Source organism: Neoarius graeffei, chromosome 7 (assembly GCF_027579695.1).
Source record: "Neoarius graeffei isolate fNeoGra1 chromosome 7, fNeoGra1.pri, whole genome shotgun sequence".
In the NCBI taxonomy this organism is placed as follows: domain Eukaryota; kingdom Metazoa; phylum Chordata; class Actinopteri; order Siluriformes; family Ariidae; genus Neoarius; species Neoarius graeffei.
Window position 1 is genome coordinate 61,365,837 of NC_083575.1, and position 10,954 is coordinate 61,376,790.

The 10,954-nt window shown below is 39.4% G+C and overlaps 1 pseudogene; it reads right to left on the reverse strand.

Annotated features, from left to right (window-relative positions):
• Positions 1-2,029: 2,029 nt before the first annotated feature.
• Positions 2,030-10,570, reverse strand: LOC132889557 (zinc finger protein 271-like; annotated as a pseudogene).
• Between the last annotated feature and the right edge of the window lie 384 nt (positions 10,571-10,954).

Genomic DNA, 10,954 nt, shown 5'->3' on the forward strand with positions numbered 1-10,954 from the left:
TGGCGACTTGTCCAGGGTGTACCCTGCCTCTCACCCATAGTCAGCTGGGATAGGCTCCAGCTTGCCTGCAACCCTGTAGAACGATAAAGCGGCTAGAGATAATGAGATGAGATTTTATCTCAAAGGTTGTCAAAAGTGGATACGAGTGTGGGGATCTATGTGATTTGCAATACAGGCAGTCACACAACAGACATTTCTGGGAAGATATAAGAGAACTGCTATATCAAGTTTTGGGGATTTTTTTTTTTTAAAGACCTTTATGCTCCCACCCACAATGAGACATGGGCTCATCTCATCTCATTATCTCTAGCTGCTTTATCCTTCTACAGGGTCGCAGGCAAGCTGGAGCCTATCCCAGCTGACTACGGGTGAAAGGCGGGGTACACCCTGGACAAGTCGCCAGGTCATCACAGGGCTGACACATAGACACAGACAACCATTCACACTCACACCTACGGTCAATTTAGAGTCACCAGTTAACCTAACCTGCATGTCTTTGGACTGTGGGGGAAACCGGAGCACCCCTAGGAAACCCACGCGGACATGGGGAGAACATGCAAACTCCGCACAGAAAGGCCCTCGCCGGCCACGGGGCTCGAACCCAGGACCTTCTTGCTGTGAGGCGACAGCGCTAACCACTACACCACCGTTGAGACATGGGTTTATCATCTTAATTCCAAAGCCTAACAACAACAACACCAGATTTATAGAAAACAGAAGTCCTATCAGTCTTAGAAACTCGGATTACAAACTGCTAGCCTACATTTTTACTACTCATCTTCAAATAGGGACTTCAAATCTTATTGCAGAAACACAATCTGTGGGGTTTTTTTTTAAGGAAGATCAATTTACAATAATATAAGGCTGGTGATGGACATTCCTGAATACAGAAACCTTGTTAGTGATGGATTTCTTCTTTTTTTAGATTTCTATAAAGCTTTTGACTTGGTGGAGCATCCATTCATCTTGTTGGTACTTGAACATTTTGGTTTTGGAGTCAATTTTCAAAATTTGGTGAGTGGACTTTATCAAAATATTAATAGTTGTATTTATTACCTCATGGCTCCACTCCCAGCTTCAAGATTAATGTAGGAATCTCTCAAGGATGTCCCATCTCACCATATTTGTTTATCTAAGTGAATGAAATGCTAGCAATCTACATTCAAAATTGTAATGACAAAAAAATTTAATGTATTAGGTCGAGACATTATTATTAGACAATTAGCAGATGACAACATTTTTAAAAGATAGACATCAAATTCCAAGAACTATTAAATTTTTTTAATAATCTAAAGCTTCTGGATTAAAATTAAATTTTAAAAAATGTGAATTGTTTACTATACATGAAACGCCAATGAAAGGCGTATGTAATATCCCTATTAAATCAGAAATCAAATGGGAATACACCTCAAAAAGGACCATTAACCAAGTCAATCACTGAACATTAAAAGCAAACTAAAAAAATTTAAAGCAAAGTTAAATTCTTGGCTCCAAAGAGATTTATCAATGTTAGGCTGTATTTACCCAGCTTACTCTAATTCTATTCCAAACCAATTAATAAATTCTATCAATCAAATGAATGTGAATTTCATCTGGAGAAGCAAACCACATTATATGAAAAGTAATATAGTTATAGAAATAAATGATGGAGGCCTAAAAGTTATTGATTTTGATTGCCTTATTGGAACCTTGAAATTAAGTTGGCAAAAATTTTGGATCAAACATGGCAATTCCTTTTGGTATCGTATTCCAAATCACTTATTTAATAAAATTGGAGGATTGAAATTTCTTCTTATTTCAGACTTTGACATTAATAAACTTCCTGTATCATTGTCAGAGTTCCATAAACAAATTTTGTGATATTGGAAAATGTACATACATAACTTTTCACACCACACGACCACTCTATGGAATAATAGGTATTTATTGTCCCAGAATAAATCTTTATTTTATATAGATTGGTTTGAGAAGAATATATGGTTTCTAGCTCACTTAATGGATGCAAATGGTAATTTATTATACTATGAACAATTCTGCACAAAACAGTTTCAACCCTTCAAATTCAGACTGTTAAATTACATAGTGATTTTTTTAATCCATCCATCCTTTATTTTAACAGGAAGGTCCCATTGAGATACAAGAGCTCTTCTTCCAGAGAGTCTGAGCCAAGATAGCAGCAAATAAGGTGAAAAGTTTCATATACAGACACCGGTAACATTACCACAGACACATACTAAATCTCAAAACAGACACAGAGACATAAGGGAATCAATGACTAAAATGAACCATGGAAAATATAAAAAAGGACACTTATTTGAAACAATGACAATGAACTGAGTTTAGGAGATTTTTAAACACATTCAGAGAAGACAAGGAATCCAAATTCAGAATGTTTTGCAGCTCATTCCAGTCATGTGGCGCATATGAACAAAAGGCAGATTTCCCCAGTTCTGTCCGTGTGGTTGGAGACTGAAGGATAAGTTTGACTGATGAGCAAGTACTGTATGTATTAGCACAAAGTGTCAGTAGACTGCATATGTACTGAGGTAACTTGCCCATTAAAGCTTTTGCAATAAAAAACTAGGCAAGGATTTTTCCTTCTCAGATGTAATGATGTCCATGAAACCATTTCATATGCTTTACATCGATGTATTCTTGCGGTCGTACCAGTTACAAACCTCAAAGCAGAACGATAAACATCAAGTTTCTTCAAATAGGATAAAGATGCATGCATGTATATTACATCACCATAATCTAATACTGACAGGAAGGTATGCTGAACTAATCTTGTTCGAGCAGGAAAAGAAAAACACTTCTTTAAATGAAAATAAAAGCCTAGCTTCGGTCGAAGTTTTTTTTTTTTTTTTAAAGGCTATCTATATGGACTCCAAAGGGTAACCTCTGGTTAAGTCAGATGCCAAAGTATTTATAAGAGGTTACCCTATCTAGATGAGCGCCATCTAGTTTAAAAACTATATAGTCAAAGGATGAGTGTGAATGTATTACCATGAATTTGGTCTTTTGGGCATTTAATACCAGTTTTAACTTGATTAGAGACATCTGTAATAGATTAAAAGCAGACTGTAAAGAATCCATTGCCTCTTGTAGTGATGATGCATTAGTATAAAGAACTAGAAAAGCACTCGGAGAGCGCAGACCTCCGCCAAGAATCCTTTAAAAAATTCCGGGATCCAGAAGGTGATCTGGATCACCGCCAAAATTTAATGGATTGTTACTTGTGCCCAGTCACACCCCTGGAAAAAATTTCAGAGCAATCCGTTCATAACTTTTTCCGTAATGTTGCTAAAAGACAAACCAACAAACAAACCAACCCTACCGAAAACATAACCTCCTTGCCGGAGGTAATTATGTTATATGCATAAAAGGTGTACTTTTGCTGGACCTAAACCCATATCAAGATTTATATAAATAGAAAATAAAATAGGTCCCAAGATTGATTGTTGAGGAACACCAGTTATCATGATTAGAGAGGCAGAACTACAATTATCTATAGATACACACTGAGTTCACCAGTCAAATATTTGGAAAACCAGTTCAAACGTTTACTTCCAAGAGCTGGGAATTGACCCACTGCATAGACTAAGATTAAAAATGGAGGCAACGGGCTCAGCAATCAAATCTCCCGTTATCTTAAAGAAATAACGCTCAATCTGGTCTGGGCCAGCAGACTTTTTGCAGTCCAGGTTTAGCAAGGCCTTTTGAACTTGGGAGGTGGAAATAATGGAAAAGTTGAAACTATTTCCAGAACAACTTGAGGCGGTAACCGCACTATCCCTAATATTTACTGGGAGACCAGACTGAGTGCATATTCCTGCAGTGATTAAATGCTTATTAAACGCATCTACTATATTTTGTTTACCCTTGATTTCACTTTGATTTATTTTTAGAAATTCAGGAAGAGTAGGGGGCATCAGATCTCCTGCTGATAAGTTGACCAACTTCCAGAATTTTCTCAAGAGATACCCCAAGAATTTGTGTTCCTAATGAAAAATATAACAGTACATCCACCAGCTACAACTGGCCCCACTATCAATTCAGGGGATTTTAATCCTGGACAAGAAATGTAATGATTATTTTATTAGAAACTGTCTAACTGAGAAACCATTCACTGGAAGACAGAACAAAAATTGTATCCTACATACGTTTGATAAAAATTCAATCGACAGATTAAGAACTATGTATCTAACATTCGCAATTTCCCCCAGAATGAAGGAAACGCTTTAAAATTGTCTGTCATCCAGGTCATTGTAAACTGTAGGTGCTAAAAAAGGCAACTGGACACGCTTGGAATTCTTTCAAAATTATGAAATGGCATTCATCCTTCTAAAGAATGACTTGGACTACGTTTTAACATCGATCATTTATGTTCATGTTGTGAAAATGATATTGAAACTACAGACCAGATATTTCTCTCATGTGGTGTAATACAAAACATTTTGGTTTGACATTTACAAATGGATAAAACAAAAAGTCTCATTAAGTCCAGATTCTATTTCAGGAGACAAAATAACATTTGGTATGATCTTGCAAAACAAAAGTGATGAATTCTCTAGTAATGTAAACTCTACGTCTGGCTAAGGTTTTTATTTATACACAAGAATAGAATTCTAAAACTCACCCCCGCAATTTGTTTCTTTCTTGACCAAATTTAAATTATACTTAAGATCCTTAAAATTTGTAAAAGGAGCAAAAGCAAGATTGTATGATATTTTAAAACATTTTCCCACTGAATTAGATAAAATGTTTCCCCTTGCAGGTTTTTTTTTTTTAATGATTAGTTTTCTTGCTTGTTTACTTGTTTTCCCTTTCTATCCATGGACATCTTTAATGACAGCATTTCCTACATAACATTTTTAATTTTGTATTACAAGTTCATACCTGCCAACCTTGGAAAAAAATTGAGTAGCAACTTATCCCGGCGGTGCAGCGCAGCACAGCACGGCGTGAAGTCAGGCACATTTGCTGATCAGTATTGACTGTAATGAGTGAGCATGTGAACAATGTATTACTAAGCACAGAGTTCCCACTCACCACCATATCTAGTTATTCAACATACAAGTAGACTATGAAGAAAACAAGAACTCTTTTAATGAAAAGGCATGAATATATTTCCAATGAGGGCGGTACGGTGGTGTAGTGGTTAGCGCTGTCGCCTCACAGCAAGAAGGTCCTGGGTTCGAGCCCTATGGCCAGCGAGGGCCTTTCTGTGCGGAATTTGCATGTTCTCCCCGTGTCCGCGTGAGTTTCCTCCGGGTGCTCCGGTTTCCCCCACAGTCCAAAGACATGCAGGTTAGGTTAACTGGTGACTCTAAATTGACCGTAGGTGTGAATGTGAGTGTGAATGGTTGTCTTTGTCTATGTGTCAGCCCTGTGATGACCTGGCGACTTGTCCAGGGTGTACCCCGCTTTTCGCCCGTAGTCAGCTGGGATAGGCTCCAGCTTGCCTGCGATCCTGTAGAACAGGATAAAGCGGCTAGAGATAATGAGATGAGACAGACCTTAAACTTAAAGATAAGGGATAAATATACTGCTTTTGGCATATTGTGTCTTAAATACATTGGGAATTATAAGAATCCCAAATAGCATGCTGTGTCCCTTTTGACATTTAGCATTATATTGTATAGATAACAGAAAAACCAAAGGGCTATAGCTTATGTCTTTTAAAACAGACGCCGGCAGTCTGCAAAATACACACACACTAAATCCTTTTTTCATAAATTTAGTTTTGACCGTAAAAGAGATTCTGTTGCTCCTTGCTACACTTTGAACTAGGCTACACTAAACATCGAAAGTGAATATTTCAGAGTACCTATATAAATATATATTTTTCAATATTAATATTTAGTAAATGCAACCTGATAACCACACTTACAGAAAAATTTACTGAAAATAAATTATAGGCTACTCTGGCCTATCCAATAACATAGCCTTTATAATATTCATATTCACTGACCTGGCCTAATTTGGAAAAAATAATTGCCTAAGTATATAAATGCAAGCATTTCTATGTTAGCAATGTTATTACCTGTATTTCCTTGATGGCTAATGTCAAAATCATAATTGCACACTGTGCAAAACACATGATTAGGCAGTTTAGAGGGGTGGAGGCATGGCCATTGATACTTCGTTAGGAACTTCTGAGGGACATAGACTCGCTTCTTTTTAGATTTGCTTCCCTCTCTCTTTCTGTCAGTATCCTCATCTGACGTCATGTGTATTATTAACTGCAAGACACACACATACACAAACACACATCATCCACCACACGCACTTACATGAAAACACTTCGTGCGCTGCTCATTGAATCTCACATGCATTAGTAGCCTAGTTCAGAAGATTTTAACGCATCTATCGGTTGACTGGATGGAAATGTCAGTAGGCTACTATATTTTCACTTTAGGCTATGCAATATTTTTTGGATTGAGAAGCCTGGGTCAAATATCAAAACAAGCTGGAACAAATATTTCCTTCAGATAAGGCGGAACACTGTGCTTTAAATTATGACGTTAGGACAGTTGTCCTTGCTTTATTCACAATACCCTTGCCCTGCCGATTTACCTTCGAAACGGTGTTTAGCACCGTCCTCCCTTGTAAAACCAGTCACAGTATGAAGATCGACCGAGAGGGATGAAAATCAATTTCGTTACTTTCGTTTTGACGGCTCCTCGGCTCTCCGCTTAGCCTCATAGCCTAAGCCTATTTAAAGAGTTTAAAACTAGCGCTGTGATTGATCGAAGTCTTCTTTTCTCTACAGGTTGCTGGTCAATGCGGTTACACCCATAGACGAGTTGCCTAGTGCGCGAATGCACAGACAGTTGAACTGGAATATTAAAGATCTTTGAACTCAAAGCCATCAATGGCTTTTTGCGTATTTTGAAGTGTTAAATCGTAGCAGAGTAGTTTGATGTCTAAATGCGTATCTGCTACGCAAAATGCGTAAAGGTTGGCAGGTCTGCAAGTTGTTTATTTTTATCAAATTGTTCCCTTTGATAAATTTCTCTGTTATTCCCAGTATCTACTAGGATAACATGATGTTGCTGCCATATTGGTTTTGTACATTTTCAATAAAATTATTTTATTTAAAAAAAAAAAAGTTTCTGGAGCGCAGAGAGCTGAATCCAGTCTCAGGTCGCCTGCTTACAAAAGGCCTTTCATAGACACTCATTTGTGCGGCGCCCGTAACCTGGAAACATATGTATTCACACAGAAGTTAAGCAAATATAGTTTGGAATCATCTTGTAATGAATGCTGACAGACTACCAGGTCCATTGTATGAGTAAATTTATATTTCACAATTACTTTGCATTATACAATGAATTTATAATTAAAACGTGGTGAAGTAGACCTTCTCTAGATATTTGGAGAATGGGTGGTGCCCCAGTGCCCCGCATTGGCGAGCCGCCACTGGTTAACACATTCATGTAGTTTGACATCACTTGGATGAGTCAAATCTTCTCCAGTGTTGGCACTGATACAGTTTCTTTTCTGTGAGTGCACTGGTGTGTTTTGAGATTAGACTCATCAGTAAAACTCCTCCCACACTGTGAGCAGTGATACCGCTTCTCTCCTGTGTGAATGCGATAGTGTAGTTTGACTTGAGTCTTACGAGTAAAACTCTTTTCACATTGTGAGCAGTGATACAGCTTCTCTCCTGTGTGAACGAGCTGGTGTGTTCAGAGGGAACTCTGTTGAGAAAAACTCTTTCCACACTGTGAGCAGTGATACGGCTTCTCTCCTGTGTGAAGGTGTTGGTGTAGTTTGAAGGTACTTCGATGAGTAAAACTCTCTCCGCATTGTTAACAGTGATACGGCTTCTCTCCTGTGTGAATGCGCTGATGCATTCGGAGATGACCCTTTTCAGTAAAACTCCTCCCACACTGTGAGCAGTGATATGGCTTCTCTCCTGTGTGAATGTGATAGTGTTGTCTGAAGTGAGTCTTACGAGTAAAACTCTTTCCACATTGTGAACAGTGATACGGTTTCTCTCCTGTGTGAACGAGCTGGTGTGTTCGGAGGTTACACTGTTGAGAAAAACTCTTTCCACACTGTGAGCAGTGATACGGCTTCTCTCCTGTGTGAATGCGATAGTGTAGTTTGACTTGACTCTTATGAGCAAAACCCTTTCCACACTGTGAGCAGTGGTAGGGCTTCTCTCCTGTGTGAATGCGTTGATGTTGTTTGAAGGTACTTCGATAAGTAAAACTCTTTCCACACTGCGAACACTGATACGGTTTCTTTCCTGTGTGAATGCGCTGGTGTTGTTTGAAAGCGGTTTCAAGATGAAAACTCCTCCCACACTGTGAGCAGTGATACGGCTTCTCTCCTGTGTGAATGCAATAGTGTAGTTTGACTTGACTCTTACGAGTAAAACTCTTTCCACATTGTGAACAGTGATACGGTTTCTCTCCTGTGTGAACACGCTGGTGTGTTCGGAGGGAACTCTGTTGAGAAAAATTCTTTCCACACTGTGAGCAGTGATATGGCTTCTCTCCTGTGTGAATGCGATAGTGTAGTTTGACATGACTTATGAGCAAAACCCTTTCCACACTGTGAGCAGTGATACGGCTTCTCTCCTGTGTGAATGCGCTGGTGTCGTTTGAAACTGTGATGGCAAGTAAACTTCTTCCCACAGTCCAAGCAGTGATACAGCTTCTCTCCTGTGTGAATGCTCTGGTGTCGTTTGAAAGAGGTTTCAAGATGAAAACTCTTCCCACACTGTGAGCAGTGATACGACTTCTGGCTTTTGTGAACACACTGGTGTTGTCGTAGACCACTCTGAAGAAGAAAACTCTTTCCACAATCTAAGCAGTTGTGCAGTTCCTTCTGCATTTGTTGTTGAGAGCTGCTTGTGAGGAGAGTACCAGAGGATACTTGTTCAACACTGAAGCTTACTGTGGGTATCAGATCATGCATAATTGGTTCAGTCGGTTTCACATGCTGTTCAGGGTGGCATCTTCTCATGTGTCTGTGGAGGGACTTCTCTGACATATAGGAAAGTGGGCACAAGGCGCACGAAGAGACATGCAACAGGCTGTCATTGATTTCATTTGGAGAACACTTTTTGTTCCAGAGGTAGTCAAAGACAACACTAAGGTCTTTGGCATACTCCTCATCATACCACACCAACAGCTCCTGTCCTGGATTAATGGGTCGACAGCAACGATATAGAATCCCCCCTCGATACTGAAAAGCCACCAAGTTCTGCTCCTTATCAATACGAGCACAATTCACATATCTCATCCAGTTAGCATGCACCTCTCTCTTAGCATCTATGTATTCCTCATGCAATCTGTTCTTAAATATCACCCAGGAATACCCACTGTTCTTAGCTTCCTCTCCATCTACCAGATCTCCCTGGTAGGGTCCAAAATGTGCACCAACTGGAACAGTCTCCCCTTCATTAAACACTCCCAGACCCGCATGAGGAATACTGGACTCCCGTATGTCTAGTCCAGGTGGGAGTGTTTGTCTGGCTCTGTCAGCGACACCCCGGGGAACAGGAGTATCAGGGATGAAGACAGCCAGACCATGAACTTCACATTTGTTTATGAAGAAGACTTTGCAATCCTCACAGTACAGGTAGTCTTCATCTTCCAAGTCTTCCTCTTTTATAGGATTATTCAGAAAGTCGGCATTCCAGACCATGTGTCCAACAGAGCTCGATGTTCCTTCACAGTGAGAATCTTCCTCTTCAAGTTTATTTTCCAAATCTTCCACCTTTATAGGATTCTTCAGAAATTCCGTGTTCTGGATGAAGTGTCCAACAGAGCCCGATGTTCCTCCACAGAGATAATCTTTGTCTTCAGGCTCTTCTTTTAGAGGCCTCATCTTGAATCCTGCATTCTGCTCATCCACAAAGGAGACATGCTCCATGGAGCTCGAGTTTCCCACATCAGTATCTATGCGCTCATCCTCACAATGCTGTGAGACAGCAGGATCAGGAGCATGTGTCCAAGAGCATGAACTATCTGCTGCAGAGTTCATTTCAAGAGTTTTAAACAACACTGATGCTGGGACTTTAAATGGAGGTAAGCCACTTCAAAAATAAGGATATGGAAAACAGTACTGAGCTTTTTTCCCCCCTGCACCAGTGAGGATGATACTAATATTTCTTAGGCTGGTTTGCCTGAAAAATAATAAAACAGACAGAATTTATTTGATTAGTTATGGAGTTATGCAGCCAGTTCGTTGTGTAGCAACAATAAAACAACCCTATGGCATGTCTGAGCAGCTACAGGTAACCATAGAACAGAGAAACGTGTTTAATTATAGCTTACCTGTGTGAAAACGCCGTGAACATACGAACACGTGTCAGGAAATGATGCTGAAGGTGATGTTTACTCGTCTTGCAGCTGCTCCTCATGCCATGCGACGCCTCTTTGTTAATTAACTCAGTGACCAGAGCTTCAGTGTTTTGCTGGAAAGCTGAAAAATCGCACTTTGGTCCTGAGACCGGTTATAGCGCTTCATAAACTACAGCAAGCCTTCACTACTCCAACATGCTTTCAAGTTGAATAATAAAAACAACAACTTCTTTCTTTTTAATGGCGGTTGGCAAACAACTTTTGGGAGCATTACCGCCACCTACCGAAATGGAGTGTGAGTCAGGATATCTAAGTAATACTAATAAATAAATAAATAAATAAATAAATAAACCCTAAATTCTTCTAATCAGATCAGATTCTTCCAAGAAGTGAAACAAAAACCTAAAGCAAACTTCGCCTGAATTTTTCTGAAGAATTGTATTCATTCTTAAAGGCACACTTTCTGCCTCTAGCTCTTGGATAAGTTGCTGCCTCTCCTGATCAAACTTCGTACAGTATTCTATAACATGCTCTACGGTCTCAACAGCATCACATACACTACACTTTCCATCAGCATGCTTTTTTAAAAGAAATAGAGTACTGTTCAAACCAGTGTGCCCAAACCTCAT